Raw genomic sequence first — 21,870 nt, forward strand, 5'->3', positions numbered from 1 at the left:
AATTATTTTAACTCACCAATATGTATCAATTAATAGATACCTGAGAAAGATTTTGTTTAATTAGCCTCACTGATAAAAATGATTTAAATTTGTTAGAGGAGATGGCATTGCTCTTAAGTAAATGTTTTGTCATAAACATTTCCTAAATAATCAAGAAACTACTACACAAAGATAAGACTAAGTATACGATCTTTAATGAACTGTTCAACAAATATTTAAAGGAAAACAGCACAGTGATCAGGACACTGTCCTAGGCACGTACTTTAGTTTGAAAAAAATTATAATATACAAATTTCCCACCTACATAAAAGACCACAGTCTATTTGTAAGATGAAATAACAAGCATACATGAAAGAGGTATTAAGTAAGAGTACTGTGGGCACCTGCTAAAAGAATCGTGTAGGGATAAATGTCAGTAAAAAAGAATAAAGAGCTGATTGTGAGTTCATGGCAAGAAAGAAGTTTCATCATGAATCCTTCAATTCTTGTCAAATTCTTCTCTATACTAGTGTTTGCTGACAGGCTTCTAGATTTTAGTTGCTCAGTTTTTCTCATGTTTGTTTCTCATCACTAAAGACTAATATGAAGTCTTCATGTTCTACCCATTCAACACCTCAACACACAATCTTTTAACCATTTCAAACTAAAACTCTCCACTAAATCCCCTGGTGCCCAGTCTAGAATTTATTATTACCCAGAACTGCTTCTTGGTACATTTGTAAACCTATAATAAAATTCCTCTCTGCTACCATAGTCTTCTATGTTCATAGATCTTCTCTTCTACGAAAAGCATCCAGACCAATTCCTCACCCCATCCCTCTCATACAACCTAATTTCTCCAACTTTTTTTCACTGTCCCAGGTGCTCATTTTCTTCCCTAGCCAGCCTGAACCCCATGGATGATAAGGTAAACTACTTTTCCACCAGTACCTTCAACTCCACACAAGCTCATCCTTTCTTTGTACCTAAAAATTGTCTTTATTCATCAGTTCAGTGTTCAGATATCTAAGCACTGTTCTAGAAAAACCCAAAATCTTGTGTATTTGTGATACTAAAAATGCTGTTTAATGAAACAAGACAGACTATGAAGAAGAGAGTAAGACAGTTGTTATTCAAGGCATTGAGTCGGGTGCCATGAGACCGATGGGCTGGTTAAAGTCACAGACCAGAATTCAACAATGAGCTTTGGCAAAACATATTCAGTGGAATAATTGTTGCCAAATTGGGGCAGATAAGGGGATGGATTTGAGGTGACAAATAGGTGGCAATGAAAATAGGATACCTTTTCAAGAAGATTGGCACTAGAGGAAATGAAAGATAAAATGATAGCTAAAGAGAGAGGTGGGGGTCTGTGAAATCCTTTTTAACATGGCTAATTTTTAAGCATGGCTAATGAAAAGAAGATAATGTGAAGGTAAATGCGGACCGTAAAAGAGAGAAAAAATCAATTGGTGGATCAAAGTATCAGAAAAGGTGGTAAGAAATGAGATCAGAGGTGCCAGAAGGAGGAATACCTCTTATAGACTTCAGAGGACAAAACAGTATAAAAAAATTAGATAAGCTTCAGGTAAGAGAGTTGAATAAATTCCAAGTTGAGAGTCTGCTTTGTTTGCGTGTGTGTGTGGAGTTTGGAGAAAATGTCCCCTGATAAATAGACTAAAGATCACAGATGAAGTACGGAGTCTGAAGAGAACAGTAAAGTTTTAGAATAGTCTTGCAAGTAGCTGTCCAAGAGGACATGAAAGGACTGTCAAACACATTTCAGGATCCAGGCAAGTTCAAAACCCTGGAATACACGTAATTGTGTGTTTTACTATAGTAGCTTTTTTACTATAGTAACTTACTATAGGATGCTTCACGGATAATGTACCAATTTCTGTGTTCAGATCATTTCATTTCAATCTGCTTATACTCTCTAATCCCTGTTCTCTCTGTTCCTGCCTTGTTTCCTGTGGGGGAAAAAAAAAAAGAAATTCACAAAGTCCCCTCTTGTCTAATGATTTGTACCATTCCTATAATCATGACTGCAGGTTCCATTCATGTGAACCTTTTGACTGCCTTGCTCAGTCTTGTTAACTGACTGTCTGTACCAGCTCAATTCCTTGAATCTGATGTGACATGAGCTCACCAGACTCTCTGTATCCCTATGAACAGAAAACAGACGAGCAATAAACATCCCACAGGCTTTGTTTGACTCTCTATAGCATTTGACTCTCTTATATATTTATCTCTAGGCTTTGTTCATCTTTCCATAGTGTCTCAATGCTGGTGATTCCCGAGATTTCATCCTCATTACTGGAGACCTGGACAGAAGGTAACCAGATGGGTAGCCTTGGAAGTTGCCATCCAAGATTATCTGAAAAGTTTGATGTCTTGATGGGTCTCCCTTTGGTGTAAAAAAAATAAAATAAAATAAACAAAATAAAACAGCATAACATTAGTAAAATTAAGAAAATTTGAAAAGGAGGTTGATTTGGGAGAGATAATGAGTTGGGTTTTAGATTTCAGGCTATTTTCTATTCATGCTTCCATAACTATTCTCTGCTCTTCTCTGGCCTGGTCTGTCCTCCCTGAGGAGACTGATCAGCATTATATATATATATATATATTATATCGATATATATATATCGATCACTTATTTTCCCTTGTCCTCTGAAGTCCTGTTAGGTTTGATCAATGAGAGGACCAGAAATAAGAAGGCAGGAGAAAACAGAGGCAAAGTACTGCTTCCTGAAAGTGGGACTACAGTTTTAGCAGGGCCTGCATTCCTTTCCCATGGCCACAGCATTTCTCAGAACATCTGTCCGTTTTAGCTTAGTTCCCTTCAGGCTCCAGTAACCACTCTTCCCCAGACATTCAGGCTGAGAGGTGGTGAATTTCTTGCAACTGCCAGTCCTTGGATATACCAACATGGGTTTAAAAAAAAAAAAAAATTCCCTTCATCCAGCCCACACCACTATAAATAGTTTATTCACTTAATCTCTTCAATTAAACCTTTGAATATGCCACCTGTTTCCTGCCTGGACCCTTACTGATACTGAAGTGTTTTGCTCCAAATGATGGCAGAATATCCCAAGAGTGGGATGGCAGCATTTCACTGGAGATACTGCACAGAAACAAAGGAGTGAATTCAGAACTAAAAATGTATACTTGGAAAAGTATCTGCACAAATATGATAATTAAATCCATAGCAGAGGATGAAATCTCTGACAAATGGCATGGCCAGGAAGTACAAAGTAAAGAACTACATATAAATAATGGATACACTCATATTTAGAATAATTGGGGAGAAATGAATGAAAGGAAAAGCAAAAAAAGTAGAAAAAAAGTTAAAGTATCAAACAGAAATGAATCTGGGGTTCAGCAAATCTTAACATTTTTATTTTATAATTACATAAGAAATTTTAGGAAATTTGGGCACTCTGGCTTCCAAAACTATTAAATTTCGTTGTCCCATCTTCTAAATGTAGACTGTTCATATTTGAGTATGTACTGGTATGTGTAATTATCAATTCTAAAAATATTCCAAATTGTTTGCTTCTATCCTTATGGGCATAGATGTCCTTACATGTGTATTGATAAAACTTTACATTATATAGTTTAGTATATTCTTTAACATAAATACTCCCAGTCATTCAAAATAGCTTACCTAATCACAGAAATTTACGAAATTACCTATGATCAACTCTGGGCTTGTGTGTGTGTGTGTGTGTGTGTGTGTGTGTTTCATAATTTTTTGTTTTGTTTTGAACAGAAGTAATTCCTGATATTACAGATTACCTTTACCAACTTAAAGAAACTGTTGTGGTATGGGAGGTAGTTGGAGCATGGTTGGGTCTTGTTCTGTTCAGTTTTCAGCCAGGAACTAGGGTTAAAGATGAAGAACATGTATGCAGAAAGGGATAGAGACAGAATTCACAAGCCAATATCTTTTTTTTTTTTTAAGACTTTATTTATTTGACAGAGAGACAGCCAGCGAGAGAGGCAACACAAGCAGGGGGAGTGGGAGAGGAACAAGCAGGCTCCCAGCGGAAGAGCCTGACACGGGGCTCAATCCCATAACCCCTGGATCATGCCCTGAGCCGAAGGCAGATGCTTAACGACTGAGCCACCCAGGCACCTCACAGGCCAATATCTTATAACAGTTGTTATCTATTTTCAAACTTTGCCTTTCCAATGAAGTGGAAATTGATCATTGTGTTTGATGATGCAGTTCAAATACAGAATAGAGCCAATTTTAGCATGTGAAAAGAACTTTGCAGTAATCTCAACTATCCCTCTGTTGAAACTTCTGTAGAATTCACTATCAGTCCTGGATCTGTCTTTGGATCAGTTCCCTGTCCTTCTCTTGCTCTCTGTCCTAATGAGACGCGATCCTTGCAGTTTGCATTCACCAGGCTTTTTGTCAGAAGACCCTCAGCTGGGTCTGGCCAGTTGAAATCAATGGTGAGAGATTGGGCCTGAGGAGGAAAAGAAAAGCCCGATGTTTGCCCTCTCCTTCTATGCTGCTGCTGTCTCTGACAGCTGCTTTGTCTTTCCCTTGGCTTTAGCACCTGCCAGACAGGCTCTCCTGGATGTTACCTTCCACTCAGTGACCCAATGATCTGAGTCTCTAGGCTCCAGTAATACTGCCTCTTGCTTTTGTCTGGGGCTCGTAGCACCTTTTGTTGCTTTTGGCTGGGTTGCTTCACTGTCCTCTCTTTCATTAACTGGAAACCAATTCCCTGTATAGAATTCCCTATCTTAAATACGTTGAGTGTTTTCTATTTTCCTCACTGGTCCCTGACTAATACTCTATATTCTGCTGTTATGTTTATTTGCATATTTGTTTCATTCTATTACTCTTTGAAATTAGTGCCTGTAACACCGGGCACAGTGCCTAGCACAAAGTAAATGTCTCACAAATATGTGGAATCCCATTTCTAAAGGGTGTTTTGTGAGGTTTAATATTTAATGGAAAATTAGAATGGAATCAAGAATCTTAATTAGGGACATAGTCATTCACGATAACCTTAAAAGCAGCTATTAAAACTATCTAATAATGACTTATCTCATTGTGACACTGATTGAGGGGAAGACCACAGCATTCCTGACCTGCTCTCACACAAACTACCAAAAATCCTCTTAGAATTAATAGCAGTCATAACCCTTTTCATAGGTGAAAATGCAACTCTCTTACCAGAACAGTAACATAACAATTGTAATGGCCTGTAATTTATACCATGATTGGTAAAATGCAGGCATTCTGTGATGGTTTCCATGGCTACATGCATAGAGAGAGGAGCGAGATTAGAGATGAAAATAAGCTATGACTGAACTGTAAGAAGTATCAAGAGGAACTCCAAGAATGAGGGGGAAGTGTTTTTAAAAAATGAAGTGTTACAATTGAAGCCACATAATAAAATATGTGGTTGTTATTACAACCTGACAGTGATGTGATTGAGAAATACTATCAAAGTAAAAAGAAATGTTACTTTAATGCAAGTGAAAGAGAACTCCACACAGAAAGCCACAGAGTCCGATACTCGGCAGCACTCCCAGGTGGAAAGACAGTCTTCCCTGCTCTCACGACCCCAGAAACTCACTCAGATACTGATAGTACTGCTCCTCTCGACTATTCTGGTGACTTGATTCAGTAAAGAACAACCCCAGAACATTCTGTGGTGATTGTTGTAAACCTGAGAGAACTGAAGGTCAACTTCCACAAGCAAATGACGATTAACTCTAAACAAGGACATAGCAGTGGTGTTAAAGAAGGAGCTGGGGATAGTCGAATTTAGCTGCCTCCCCGCATTTTCACCGACAATCCACAATTCACACAACATCAAAAGATTCCATTACATCTAAATATCATCCTTGCAATACAATGAAACTTCAGGAACCATTTCCTAGCTTCCTTCCTTCCCCATTTTCTAAGTAATTTGACACAAAACTTTGGTATAACAATTCTGGGACTTTTGTGGCCTTAAAATGCAAAGCATATGTTAGAAAATGGAGGATGGTCAGTAACATATCCTCCAGATCGAGAAGGCTTTTAACACCATAAAATGAAGCAAGCCACTCTACGGTTACACCCAGTTTTATTCGGGGTAACTTACTGACAAGGGCCGTAGAGCGGGCAGGCGGGCCGGCAGATTGACGATCAAGGGTACTACGCAGCTATCCCCCACGGCTATCATCCTCCCACTATCTGTGAAGCCTGGACTTCAACGCAACCCACAGCTTTTATAGAGCGTGGAGCATGGTGGTGAGGTCACAGGGTCGTTATCTAAAGTATTACCATTTAAGCACCAGGTGATCTCTACTAGTTATTTAAAGTGGAGCATTCTGTGCACCAGTCATCTCTACGAGTTATCTAGAGTGGCACCACCTGTGCACCAGAGGGGAGAACAAGGTCGAGGGCCAAGAAGAGTCAGTACTGTCAGCACTCCTACAACATATCTGTCAAATCCTATTGCAAATGATATTAAATTTGACATCTCACCTGAGTATCCAAGATACTATCAATAATGACATTTCAAGGCGAGGCGCCTAACCAACACCTTAAAAACTATCACATCACTCAAATCCCACATCCACTTCCAGGTTGTGGCAGATGGAAAAGGGATAGTAAAAGAAGCTCTAACCTACAAGCTAAGAGAGGGTAAATGGAATCAAAATAGACAGGAGGCACCATCAGAGATTTTTTAAAAAAGGACATTTCATAATGATGAAGTGGTCACTCCATTAGAAATAAAACAATTCCAAATCTGTAAGTACCTTGTAATGTTATCTCAAAATATATGAAGCCAATATTGACAAAAATACAAGGAGAAATGGAAAGAACAATTGTGTTAGGAGTCTTTCGGTCATTTCTCTCAGTAACTGCTAGAACCAGCAAACAAAATATCAGAGAAATGTAGAAGGCTTTAATAGCACAATTAATAAAATTGACCACAGAACACTAAAATAACACTGCAGAATATATATTCTTTTCAGATACTTGCAGAGCGCTTATAAAACTTGACCTTATGCTAGGCCATAAAGGAAGTCTCAACAAATTTTAAGGATTAAAAACACATTCTGTATGTTGGCACCAAACTCTGTGAAGTACATTAAAAGAAAGGAACATTACAGAACAAACTCTTTCATCTTGAATCAGTTTAACACAGTCTTCAAATGTTTTGAAAGGCAGCACATGATTTTCCCTTCAGCAAGGTTTGGGGAGTCTGAACACTGTTGAGATTGAAGAGATCTCGTGTAGCTTTACATCTAAGCCACTGGCTTCCATATTGTGGTATCTGTCTTCTTTAGAGCCTGTTTTTCAACCTTTACATCAGTGTTTTTCTCTTTTCTCTATATTCACAGCCCTGTTTTTCTGCATTTGGGGAGATTTCTCTCTGCTCTGCTATCCTGTCTCTAGCCTTGGAAATGGGGATGCTTTACATTCAGTGAAGACCCAGATCGTCTCAAGTGCAGCTTCCCTCCTTTCTCCTTCCTCTTTTTTAGTCTTTCATAGCTGAAATTCTGGAGCACCTCACATGGATTTCTCTCCACTCTCTTGCCATGACTTCAGTCCAAGAGCCCAGACTTCCTTGGATGAACTTCTCTCAGCATTCTTACTGTGCCCTCACCTTCAAAGGGAAGCTGCTTTGGATCTCAGAGAATCTCTGCATGGCTGAGAACATATATCTCAGCTCTCCTGCTTTGTTCCCAGCCTTTGGTAAATTACTTCCAAGTCTTCAGGAGAATTTATAGGTTGGAAAGTGGGTACAGATTTAGTCTGTGGCCTGGATCATTCTAACCTGTCATGTAGCCTGCATGTGGCCTTTGAAACTTCTTTTAAGATTTGCCACATATCTCTTTAACCCTATCTAGGACAGGTTCTTTTCTGTCCATCATTCCACCTGAAATGAGAACAGTGTGGATGGTCTTCTCTCTTACGTAGTCTTTACCGTTTTCCAGAATTCTGACCAATTAAGTTTCTTTGTGTTGTCACCTCTCAGAAGAATTTTTTAATGATTTTATAGTTTATCTAGTTTGGTTTGTTCTTAGACTAAGAGTGACAGAATCTTGAGAATTTTGAAAACTCAACCAGAAGCGGAAATAACTCTCGTAATTCTTTTTTAGCTTTTAGTTCAAACTATTTGCTTAACTTCCTTCCATTGGATGTCTTCTTTGATAAATTTGATGATTAGGAGAATTCAGAATATTATTTAGAACAGAATTTAGAGGGGCGCCTGGGTGGCACAGCGGTTAAGCGTCTGCCTTCGGCTCAGGGCGTGATCCCGGCGTTATGGGATCGAGCCCCACATCAGGCTCCTCCGCTAGGAGCCTGCTTCTTCCTCTCCCACTCCCCCTGCTTGTGTTCCCTCTCTCGCTGGCTGTCTCTATCTCTGTCAAATAAATAAATAAAATCTTTAAAAAAAAAAAAAAGAACAGAATTTAGAATATTATTTAATTTCCAAAATTAAGTGTATTATCTGGTATTAAAATATATAGAATATGGACTCATTTCAAAAAATACATACAAAGAATGCTGAAGGACAGAAATAATGAAGATAAAGACAGAATTTAATAAAATAAAAAACAAACACAATAGGGAAACAAAAAGCCAAAATTTGGTTCTCTGAAGAGACTAATAAATCTGATAAATTATCTAGTTAAAATAAAAAAGAGGAAATAAAGCAGGAATATCAGGAGTGAGAAAGGAGAGAAGCCAAGAAACAGAAAAAAAAAATATATATATATATATATAATAAGACATCTGAAAAACTTACACCAAAATTTAGAAAATTTAGATGAACTGACCATATTTTGGAAAAACATAACCTACCAAAACTGACACAAAAAGAAAAACAGAATTCTGAAGTCTTATATCTATTATATCTTATTCTATAAGTAGTTCTTCCACAAAAACACTTTAGACCCAGATGGTTTCAGTGGTGAATTTTTTAAGTGACTGAAGGGAGGAAAAAAAAATTTATTATAAAATATTCCAAAGACAAAAAAAGAAAAAAAATTACAAGTTGTTCTATGAATCCAGAACAACTTTAACATCCAAACTTGAAAAGAGCATTAGAAGAAAGAAAAAATAGAGGACAATCTCTCTCATGAATAAAATTGAAAAAAAAAAGTACTAAATAAAATATTAGCAAATAAGAAATAGTGGACCATAAAATCATGGTCTCAGAATGTTATCAGCCAAATATACATACCTTCCCTTTTCTAACCCCCAAACTAGAGATAACAAGATTCTTCTTTGGAAAAAGCATAAACCAAAATATGCCAAAAGTTTAGTATTCCCACCCAAAAGACTGGCCTAATCACAAAATCATACAGTGAAACCCATAAGGAGATAAACTCTGCCAGGCATATGAAACTTTTATGCAGTTTTTTTAAAATCTCACTTTAAAATTTAAATGAACAACAAAGAAATCACAAGGTAGAGGAGGAAAGTCACATGAACAAATACAGATGAAAAGCAATGAGAGATAAGAGGAAACAGAGAAAATGCAGGAAACAGAATAAAACTTGATAAGGAACTATAATATTACTGAGGAAAATTTTGTTTCTAAAACAGGAACAAATTGCTATACAAGGAAAAATCGGGAATAATAACCTGGAAACTGAAAATACGTCAATTGAAAAATTAATGGCAAGTTTGGAACAGTCAGGAAAATCTCCAAAAAATAAAAAATAAAATAAAATAAAATAAAAACAAAATGATACAAATATTGAGAAAAGAAAATTAGGAAGTTAAAAAATCCCTACAGAAAGCTCAATATCTAAATAAGATTTATACAAATTACTAATAATTTACTTGTTATCTAATAAGACATAAAGTAGAAAGCAAGAAATTGTGTATGAAAACAGAACAAAGAAAAAGTATCTCCTAATCAATCGTCTAGCATAATAAATATAAATTTAAAAAATCTAGACCAATACTTATAATCACAGAAATGCAGAGCACAGAGGATAAAGAAAAGATAATAAAGCAATAAACAGAAAAAATAGCTCCCTTTCAGTTATTCCTAGGAAATCTACTGAAGGATGTGCTTCAACAAAATGAATAACCAAACAAAAAGGGAATGTGGGATCCTATAAATGTAGATGATAATGAAGAGAAACCCCAAAATAATAAACATGCAACAGGCCTGGACAGCAAAAAGTTGCTCCGACCAGTAGGGTGTTGTTAGATGGACGTGTTCTGAAAGGGAAAAGACAAATCATGTGATGTGTCTGGCCTTTTAGAAAATAGTTTTGAATGGTTACAGATCTCTGGGTTTATCCGAGAAGAACTAGAAAAATAAATGAAAAGGTTAGGCAATTATTAACTCTTAGATAAATTAAAAGTTGTATGACTCAAAAAATCAATTATAATATGCTGCCTGACTAAACTGTGAGCAATATTTTCGTACTTACAATAATATATACCCTAATCTTTAATTAAGAATTCTAATATGGCAATTTTGTGAGAATAAAAGGAACTAACATAGGGTAGGAAATTTCTATGATGTAAGAAGTAGACACCTGAATCATAACCACAAGTCAGTATATAATATCTAAAATATAGAAATAAATCAGTAGTAATGGTGGAGGTTGAGTTCCTAGGAAGCTGACTTTGAGACAGAAATTGGCCTGTAGCTCATTAAAGATCGCTCTTGGGCTTAACATCTACAGAAAGGAAGGAAAGAGAACAGGATTGGGCAAAGGGAAAAAATTAAGCAGCAATGCACTTTCAATCAAACATCTCAGCTGACCCTGCTCCGTAGACAGGATGACCATTCAGAGCAGTCTGGAGGTGGCATGATCCTTTGGAACAGTCCTGAGGTAGAGATGAGGGAGTGGAGAGAATGAGACCTTTATATCCATCTATCCTTCTGGCCCCACCCTGTAGATTAATCAGGAGATGCAGACTGACCAAGGAAGGGGTTGTGATCTAATTAAGGCAATTCCTGGAAGAAGCTGCTGACCGAGGGCTGTCTGCTAGTGGCATGTGCAACATCTGACTAACAAATCCTTTATTTAAGAAGGGGGACCTGCACAGCACATCACAGCATCCACCACAGTAACGTGTAAGTCTAGAATTTGGAAATACAGCAGCAAGTATCAAAAGGAGCTGCTACAAGAGCAGGAAGTGGTTGCCTCTGAGAAGCTGGTCTTGTGACATGGAGAATGCTTGAAGAGTAACACTGTGTCTCATTTTAAGCCTACTGGTACTGTTGCTTTCACTCTGTGTTTTTTAGTTGACAAAGAAAAAAATAATAATTTTTAACAGCAGGATACAAAAAAACATGTAAATGTAAACATATACATATAAGGATAGATAAGAGAAAATACTTCAGATTTCATTTTTATGCTAAGGTGGTAGGAATAGAGTTATACACATATTATAGATACATGAATATAAGTAGAATATAGATAAGTTCCCAGGGTTCAAACCTGCTATAGTAATTTACTACATATTTTTAATTTAAACAGATAATAAACTATAAAGAACTGAATGTGTTTGTGAAATTTGCTACTTAAAAGAAATATTTTAACTTACTTATTTTTGTATTAAAGTATATTCATCCACATTTGCTGTATCATGTTCAAGTTTCAGATAAGGCTTTGAAAAATATCCTTCTATATACATCCATCTATACACACATTGCTAATCATGAGAAATTATGTTGAATGTATAAGTGCGTAGGTATGTACACATCTGTCTGGGTACCTAGTATGTATCTATCCATCTATCTATCATCAGTCTATATATGAGACATATCATGGTAAATTAAAGATCAGGAAACCCAGGGAGACAGGAAATCTATTTTACCTTTACCAATAGCAAGCTGTAAAATACTACTCTGAATCAAGTCATTACCAGAAGTTCTCCCTTTGCCATTTAGCAAATTCCTATCAAGGTCAAACATTAAAAAAAAAAAAAAAAACTCTTCCAAAGCATTCATGTACATTCCTCTCTTCTTCATCCAGGTATGATCTCTTTGTCCTTCATAATAAACATGGAATGTAGCAGGCTGATATTCAGAGCTTCTAAAACTTGCTTGATTGAAAATAAATAATTTTTTAAAAGAAAAACAAAGACTTGACAGGTACTTGTTAAAAATGCAGATTCTCTAGCCCTTGTCCTAAAGTGTCTGATTCAGTAGCTCTGGTACTAGGGCTATAAATCTGTATTTTAAGAAATTTTCCAGCTGATTTGTTATAAATCTCTCATCTTCTAAACCATTTGCTTTTTATACCATAGCAGTATTTACAAAACACTTACAAAACAGAAGTGTTTTGTAAATACTGCTATGGTATAAAAAGCAAATGGTTTAGAAGATGAGAGATTTGAGTTCTAGTCATAGCTAGATCACTAGCTGTGTGACAACAAACTAAAATGCCCTCAACTCCTCGGTTTTCTCTTAAGTCTAACTTAATGAATTAAATAACATATATTAGGACCTAGCGCAGTGACCAGCACTGAATAGTACATGGCAATTGTTCTTGTCCTTCCTTCTTAATCCTCACTCCCACTTTATCACTTACTACCTTACTCTATGCTCAGTTGCTTATAATTGCTAGATTATGAAATCCACAAAGACAGGTACCACACTTTTATTCTTGGGTCCCTAGCACCTACAATTGTAACTGACACATGGTTGGTGCCCCAAAACTTATGGGATTAATTGATTAAGGACAACCTCTTAATCACCAGTTACAGTTTTTTTTGCCCAGATTTACCACCTTGTCCAAACTCTTCTAGTTCTTTCCACTCCCAACAGGTTGTATGTAGCAATGTATATTCCTTATAATAAAAAGGAAAAGAAAATACATAAAACAATATTCTTGTGACAAATAAAAGTTAAATTGGTGGTTAGAAGTAGAGGAAAATTAGAATAAAATTTAAAGGAACAAAGGGAGTTTGAAATGATTTTCCATAATTGCTTCTTTGTGCCATGCAATGTGTGGATTTCATTGTTTCAATCTGCCATGTTTCTGAGTAATAAGTACACTTAGGTAGGCATTTAGACTCTTCCTAGAAAGGAAATGATTATCAGTGGCAGTTTCACTCAGTTCCCTGCTGAAGGTGATAAAGGTGCAGCCAAATGATGGGATTCAAATGATAACATGAAGACTAGTAAAAGGCAACGAAAACTACTTTTCAAGTGAAAGCATTCCATTCTTTGGGGGGAAAAACATATTTTTCAGGGAAGTAAAAATGAACTCATTTATTACTTATTAACTTCTGACAGATGCAGGAGGATTACTTGATAGTTCTGAGTTTTCATACCTGGAAATGAAAATTAAGTGTTTTGCTAAGAATGATGCACTTACAAATGTATTTTCATAACCACCTCCCATGTGAGGAAGTCTTGTAAAAAGGATCAGAAAGACCAAGACTGCAGTCTCATACTCAGATAAACAGTAGCACACAAATAGTTGTTCCAATTACTAACTCACTTTATCTATCATCTGATGAACCTCACTAATAACTCATTTTCCCTGGTACTTTTCCTTAGATTTTCTTAGACTTCTTAGATTTTTGCATAGCACAATACTTACTCCCTTGATCTCTAAGAGTACATGAATTTGAAGCCCAATCCCACCTTTTAATGCAATGAACTTGGACAAGTATTTCGTCTCTCAAATCATTTTATTTATTAGTGAAGTAAAGATACCATATCAGTGTCATAGAATTGCTTTGAGAATTAGATTAGATAATGAATTTAGAGCTTTCCCATTGCCTGGGTTATTATTATTAATTACATTTGAGTAAAACTCTAAGGAATTAGCAAACCGATGCTTAGTTTTTGATGTGCATTCCCCATCGTCTAAATTTCCACATGTGAATTCTTGTGTACCGCTTCCTGTTTTACAAGTACTGTACTAAATCTTTATATTTACTGTTTACAACAAAGCCTTGAGGTAGATAATCTCAAATCATGTAAGTCAGGAAACTGAAGCATGGGGAAATGAAATATCTGGTCCAGAGACAGCAACTAACAGGCAGCAAGGAGGCAGACAGTCTTTTCCAGAGGGTTTTCCCTAAAGGACCACTTTCCCTGCACCCTGCTTAGTACAACCGGACTGAGAACAGGTACAGCACCAGCATAAACTAAATCTATCTCAGTTCAGAATTAGAGAAAAACAAATCATACTGAGATGAAATAACTTCCATAAAGCTTCAAAGAAATGCTGCATCAAAGACTTGATTAAACCCTGATGTATCCGCTCCTTGAGTTTTTTGCACTTCTTTCGAAAGCTTGCCCTTGATTTGTAACGAAGAAATATGAACTGACTACTTTATAAACCCATATCACGAGCAGCTGGCTGACTTTCAGGAGACTTTTCCTTCATTTGTTTTTGCTTTTCCTGAAAAAACAAATGCCAATAGCAATATTCTGCTAACATTTTTTAAGCACAGAATTTTAGTTTCACAGCAGAATGCTCTTGTGACTGAGGATTTTACCTCAAAAATGGTAAATCGAATTACAATTATAATGAATGCTATCTCATGGTGCAGAAATTTCTTGTTTCTTTGTTTTGACTTCTTCATGTATTACAGGCACATTTATTACTGTTTCACAGTTAGCAAAATCAGTACGGAAAGGTTAAGTGACTTGATGAAACAGTTAATATTACCGGCCCTAACATTTCTGTACCTAAAAACAGGGATGATAAAAATCAGCCCCTGTGCCTTGGTTTTAGATCCTCAAATATACCTGAGACATTTGGGAATATCTGCTTAATCTGCCTTCATTCTAACATTAAAATCTGTCCTCTGAAATAAATAATTTAGCAACAATGTCATATATTGTCTGGGTCAAACAGAACCTCAAGAGCAAATGCCTTTTTTTCACTAGATTAAATATATTAATTCTTTGTTCTCAGATATACACTTCTACAATAAATGGGTGCATATCACACTCACATACGTTGGAGAATACTTTTTAAATATTCAAAAGTGTGTCATAAAATGGTCACTTAAGACAAATTCTATTCCATAATCATGCAAAATAAATCAATCAGCCTCATGTTTTAATAATACCTTTATGCAACTTGAACAAAAATACTATCATATGCATTTGTCCTTGGCACCAATGCATATCATTGCATGCAAAGACTGTCTTTGCTTATTAATATTTTAGCCTAAAATAAAATGTACATTTTTATTAATTGATCAAGGAAGCTTAATCAAACAAATACATAAGAAAAAATCATTAATATAATACTAGCACATTTAAAACCATAATTAAATGCTGAGAACAAAAATATTTCCAATAACCACAGAAACATTAGAAAATTGAGAATGGACTATTTCCCAGAAAGAACTCCAGAGCTCCAGATGTTTTCTGGCAGACATGGCAATCATAAGCTCTTAAAACGATCATGTTGAAAGGTACTTTAGAAGCCACTGAACCACTCACTTGGTATGTGATGTTCTCTAAGATAGGCTTCAGGTTTAATGCCTCCTCTTCTTTCAACCCCACAGCCAATCCATCCTGTGAATTCTATCTTAAAAGCATATATCTTCCTTTTTTTTTCCTTTCAGTTGTTAATGCCCTAAGTTAACATCTTTCACCTGATTTCTGAATCTGGGAATAGTCTCCAAGTTGGTTCCTGCTTTGCATTTCATCCCTGAAAGAATCACACTCCTACTTTCTAAACATCTCACTGATCTGCTAAAAATTGCCCCATTAACTGTTGGGTCTTGACCTTAGAAGTTCCCCAGGTGAAATCTGAAACTGGCGCCCAAACTTAGAGGGCAGGAAGAGACCAAAAAAGAGGTAGGCTGCTGCCGATGGGTAGGTGACAGTTTAATTAGCAAGAGAACTTACACATGAGGCCTGTTTTTGGTGGCAGCAAGATGAGTAGGTTCCATGCCACCAGCCAGACTCTTATAATGAAGTTTATACAGAGGCTTTAACTGGGTTTATTCATGTGTGCCATCCAGATATTCTCAAGGCTCCATCCTTGAAATAGCTCCCACTGTGGGATGGTGGGCAGCACGTGCATTTCAAGGATGGGGTGGGGGGTGAGGAGCCTCTGATTGCATAGATCTAGCTCCCAGGTCAACCAGCAGTCTGGTCCTAATGATGACCTCCTCCAAAAAGAACAGAGCAAGAGAATGGAGAATCATAAGAGTGAAATTTAAAGAATCTCAGAACCTAACATCAATTGAGGAGGAAAGGCTGTTAAATGGGGTGGGTGGGCATTTCAGTGAGAGAGACATAGTGGGAGAAATTATTGGATGACCTTCTCCAACACTAATCAACAGCGTGTTTTTTTTTCCCTAAATTCAACACCCTTCACAAGTATCGCCAACCTACATTTGCTTTCCTTATTTCCCATTACTTATAAAATGGTTCTTTATACTTCAAAATGAAGGACTATTCCATACATCTCAAACATTCTGTTCTTACTCTCCTTCATGCCTATAATTTTCTTTGTCTAGAAGTAACATATCCTCTATTGGTTTGCCTATTAAAATATGACCTATTTTAGTGACATCCACTATTTTTGTTCATCTGGCATACGTTCCCCCTTCTTCTATTCATGGCATCACAAATGCACTTTACAGAACTACTTCTAGCCCCCAGGATGGAATCTCGAAAGTCTGTTGATCTCTGCCTTATCTTACCCTGGCTAGGGAGACCCTGCATACTCCAAGCTAGGCTGGAGAGATGTTCTAGTCTTAGAATTACACCAGGATTGAAATTTGTTGGATATTAGACATCACTAGGAAAACTTCATGAAATCACGGCTCATTGATTTCTGATTTTTAGATAGGTGATACTATTCTGGTTCCTGTCTTTTGAAAACTATCTTTTCAACATTTCCTTCATTTCTGCAAATCATCCTGGTTTTAATAGCAAATATTTTTAAGAAAATAAGCAGAATCATTTGGCTGGCTTGAAGCCAAGGAATTCTACCCATTAAATCGTGTTGGGCACTCCTCAAATAACACCTCAGTAAAGATATTTATGATCCTGAAACCAAATTTGATGTTTCACCTGTGGTTCATGGTTCAGCAACATCAGCATCATCTGAGAACTTGTTAGAAATGCAAATTCTTGGGTCCCACCTTAAGACTTACTGAATCAGAAACCCTAGGAGTACAGCCTAGAAATCTATGTGCCCTACAGTATGTAGTACATTGTGTCTCTCTCCAATTACAATCACTTGTCTATCATAATTTTCTCCTGTGTTCTATCCCTCAACATTACATATTCATCTTTGCATCTCCAATAACATCCTGTACAGCATCCCACATATAGTAGGAGCTCAACAAATACTTGTTACACTGAATTAAATAGGTCTATTCAATAGTGGCAATAAAAAGCAGCTATTATCCATTCACCTTATTTTCACCCTTTATATTTTTGTATAACAAAACATACAAACATTTATTTTTCAGTTGCACATTCATCCCCAAACTATTTGGAGCATAAATAATTATTTATGGGATATAAAAGAATCAAAAAGAAAAAATGTTTTCAATGTAAATTATTTAACAGTTTCTCTAAAACTTTTCTCTGAAATAGAAAAAGAAATGCGTCATTCAAGTCTTTTACCCTAACTACATTAATAAAATAACAGTTCTCTCTGTTTACTTGAATTTCTTTCCTTCTTGTTGATTATATACTATTTACCTATATGCAATAAACATACGATAAGTTTTAATTACCTGTCTTCTATGGATTCCCAAACTAATAAATCATATAATTTTCATATCTGCAATCTTCCATATACCTCAAAGGCTAATCTAGGCATTTGCAGAGTGGAAGAGAGGTTTCACTGGTGACCAGATGGTTGAGGTGACCAAATACTCAACTCTGGCATTAACTGAATTTTCTGCTTTCATCGGATTTTTATGTTAAACTCAACCTAACTCTAAGCCTAAAAATAATTTATGGCATAAGTTTATTGTTTTTTAAAATAAGCTTTATTCTCACAGTGTTTTAAAATATTTTTTTTGGAGTGCCTGGGTGGCTCAGTCAGTTGAGTGTCTGACTCTTGATTTCAGGTCAGGTCATGATCTCACAGTTGTGAGATCAAGCCTACGTCAGGCTGTGTGCTCAGCATGCTCAGCGTGAAGTATGCTTGAGATTCTCTCTCGCCACCCCTCGCCCCTCCCCCGCTTGCCTGCTTGCTCTCTCTCTCTCTCTCTCTCTCTCACAAATAAATAAATAAATCTTCAAAAATAATAATAAAATAAAGTATTTTTCTTAGTTGAGTCTGAGAGCCTGAACTTGCTATCAGAGTGATGACCAGCTTGGAGCTTATTTCTGTTTTAACAGTGTTAATTCAAACTTCTTATATGTCCAGATAGAACTGTTCCGTGCAGAGCAAAATTACAGTAATATAAACAAATTTCTTTAACTATTACAAACAACTTTGTAACAATCTGGGACTTCAAAATTTCATCAGACCCACTCCCAAACTATCTGCAATTCTCAACAACATGCATCAAACAAAAGCAAGTGCCAAATGCATGATAAGACACTTTCCTGCCCAGTCTGAATATATATTTATATGATAAAATCTATTAGTTTGGCTAAATAGCATTATTGATTATAATTATTGATTCCAGTAAATCAATTCCTTTCTTGTTGAACATTTTTCTATTAATTTAGTCATTGCTTTCTACTTATTTTTTATATGTACCTAGCAATAATTTGGCCCCAAACTTTCTGCAGAAATACATGTCATCTCAGCATTTTCGAATGTAGCATGTAATCCATCTGTATTATCTCTTATACTTGAGAGCTCAGGAGAGTACAGAATTCGAGATTGAAAATAATTTTTGTTCAGATATTCAAAAACATTTTCTTACTCGTCTTCTAGCTTCTAGTGGCTTCTATAAGCCCAGTGATATTCTAATTTTCAATATATTCTGATTCCCAGTCCTTTGGAGTTTTTACATATATACAAGGTTAGAGGTGAAGGGAAGGGGCTGTCCATGGGTATTCCTCACTGGATGATCAGATCAAACCCACTTGTTTATTTGGGAGACTGCACCACAAAATCTTAATTGGACCAATCCTCTGACTTCTTCATGAATGTGAAGAGTGGCTGATGGCATTCTGGTAATTGAATAAGTGCAGGAGTTATGGTTTCACCACTGTTCACCATCACTCTCTATACAGTGCTTCCACTCCACTTGCAGAGATTTTCATGTCCTTGATGATGCAACACTTTGGGCTTAGTATTCCCAAATATAAACCTCCTGGCAAGGTCAAGAAGGTTAAATACCTAAAATACTTGCACTAGGTAGGAAACCTGAGAGCCTAACTACTTCCTATACAGACTTCCAACTGATCCCTGCACTCCAGTGTAAAGATACCCTGAGCCTTTCTAGTTCTCTAGAAATACAAATCATTTTGCTTTGTGTTGTTTCCTCTGTAAGAAATTATGTTTCCACTTGCTCCTGCCTGCCAAGACACTAGCAACTGGACCATCTGCTTTCAGTTTCCTAAAATTTTGTTGACATCTCTATATTGCTACAATCAATTCTCCCCTTACCTGGGCCTTTGAGGGGTTTTTTTTTTTTTTTTTAATTATTTAGATGTCACACTAATGTAGTTTGGGAAGGCAGCAAAAAGAATTTGCTTAATCTGCCATGTTTAATCTAAAGTCATGAAAGGTAATTTTAATACTAAAAAAATTCAATAGTATAATGTAGCAATTACAAATATGGGCTCTGGATTAAGATAGGATAAATCAAAACTCTATGACTTACTAGCTTACTTACTGATAGAGATATGTACCAATTTCTCTGAGCCTATTTTCGTATCTAAGAACTTAGAGACTTACTATAAGAATTAAATGAGAAAATACATCTGAAGGATATAGTATGATGCCTAGAAAAAGCTTAGTGAATGTTACTGAGAAACCCCATCATATATTCATATATGTGAGTAACATATTTTAAGCATTTCCTTTATGCTTAGCACTTTGAACTTTTACACACCTCATATCCAATCTATCAACTCAGCCTATCAATTCTTCCTCCTAGATATGTCTCCATGTGGCCATCTTTCTTAAACTTTGCAAAGTAACATCACTTCATGGAGACCAATACTCTCTCCCCTGGGGGAGTACTGCTGCAGCCTCCCATGTACTCTTGGTCCTCTCCAATCAGTTCTCCACACAGCAGCCAGAGTGACACTCTTAAAACATAAATTTGTTCATGGCCTTCTGCTTTTAACAGCTCATGATGTTCTACTTTGGACTCAGAATCATGCCCATATGCCTTGTCATACTCTAAGGACTGACAAATCTCTGTCTGCCTTGCCCTCTTTCCTTCTTGCTCTCTGTGCTCCTGATATTCTGAGCTGCTGTTACTTCTTCAGATATGCTAAGTTCTTTCCAGGCTAGGGAATTTTCCATATTTTTTCTCTGCCCAGACAACTCTTGCCCCTATATCTCTTATGACTGACTCCACTGAATCCTTCTGATCTCAATCTACACCTTACCTTTACAGAGAGGCCATCCCTGACCATACACCCTGAAATAGGTCCTCATTCCCATTCTCACTGTGCTTATTTCCTCAGCAACATATGCTTTTCATGGCTTTTACTACAACTAATAATTGTTTACTTATTACTCTATTAAGTCATGTGCCTTATTTTCTAGAAATAATAAACCATATTGGGATATTTGGTGGCTTGGGTCAAATTACAGATAATGCTGTTCTCTGAATGCCTACTCTTGGGTGTCAAGATACCACAATGGCTGTCTAGATATCACACACTAGGTCTATCTTTTGATCATCAGTTTTGGTGATATCATCCTGTAACCATCCCTCCCTATTTTACCTACCAATACAGATTCTCAGATGTTCATTGGAAGATAAACTTCACGTGCTAAAGTTTTATTATATAATATACCATTAGGTGCTACAGTTTTGTTATGTAATAGACCTTAAGTAAAGTACAAGTTTGCAAGGGATATAAGTAGAGCATGTGTTTTAATTAGATTCTATTTTATCATACAGGAGAGTGACATATGCTATGATTAGAAGCACTGAAACAAATAAAAGTAAAAATCAAATGACTAAGAAAACTATTAGAAATACAAACGATATTTTGTGCATACTGAAGAGTAATGTTTCTTATACAAGGTCGCATTCCTGGAAAGGAATTGATTAGTGTGTTCAGTCACTGCAGAGTGGCTGGATTTCCCATAACTAGTCATTATTGCCTTCATTTATAATGATCACATACTGAAAAACTGCATATTCATTGAATTGCTTTTTGAATGCCTCTACACAAAGAATCTAAGATTGAGTGATACAAACTAGAGACCCTAGACAGACGTAGGTATCAGAAAAATGTTAGCCTTAAAACTACATGTCCAGTTTAAAAGCTCGTGTAATTTCCTTCCTTCCTTCCCTCCTTCCTTCCTTCCTTCCTTCCTTCCTTCCTTCCTTCCTTCCTTCCTTCCTTCCTTTCTTCCTCCCTCCCTCCTTCCCTCCCTTCCTTCCTTCTTTTCCTTCTTTCCTTCCATTCTGTTATGGTTTGGAAGGAGAGGAATCACTAGGGAGAGTAACTATAGCCTATGAAATGATTTCCAAAGTTCTTGTTTCTTGTTTTGGTATATGTGTTCATATTTAAATTAGTTACCATATATGGGCTTGGTTATTATGTTTTACAGATGGGTATTTATAACCTTATTAGAGTTATAAAAAAACTACGGTAAAAAAATATTTGTAGGTAAATTGAAGACTTTTAAGAAAAAATAAAGCAGATTTTAATGTCATAACACCAAGCATGAAAAACGATATTTGTGTTTGATTTTAAAAACTGATTACATTCAGGGAGCCTGGGTGACTCAGTTGGTAAGCGGCCAACTCTTGGTTTTGGCTCAGGTCCTGATCACAGGGTCACTGAG

Source organism: Ursus americanus, chromosome 1, assembly GCF_024610735.1.
Source record: "Ursus americanus isolate L20-20 chromosome 1, mUrsAme1.1.p, whole genome shotgun sequence".
Classification (NCBI taxonomy): Eukaryota; Metazoa; Chordata; class Mammalia; order Carnivora; family Ursidae; genus Ursus; species Ursus americanus.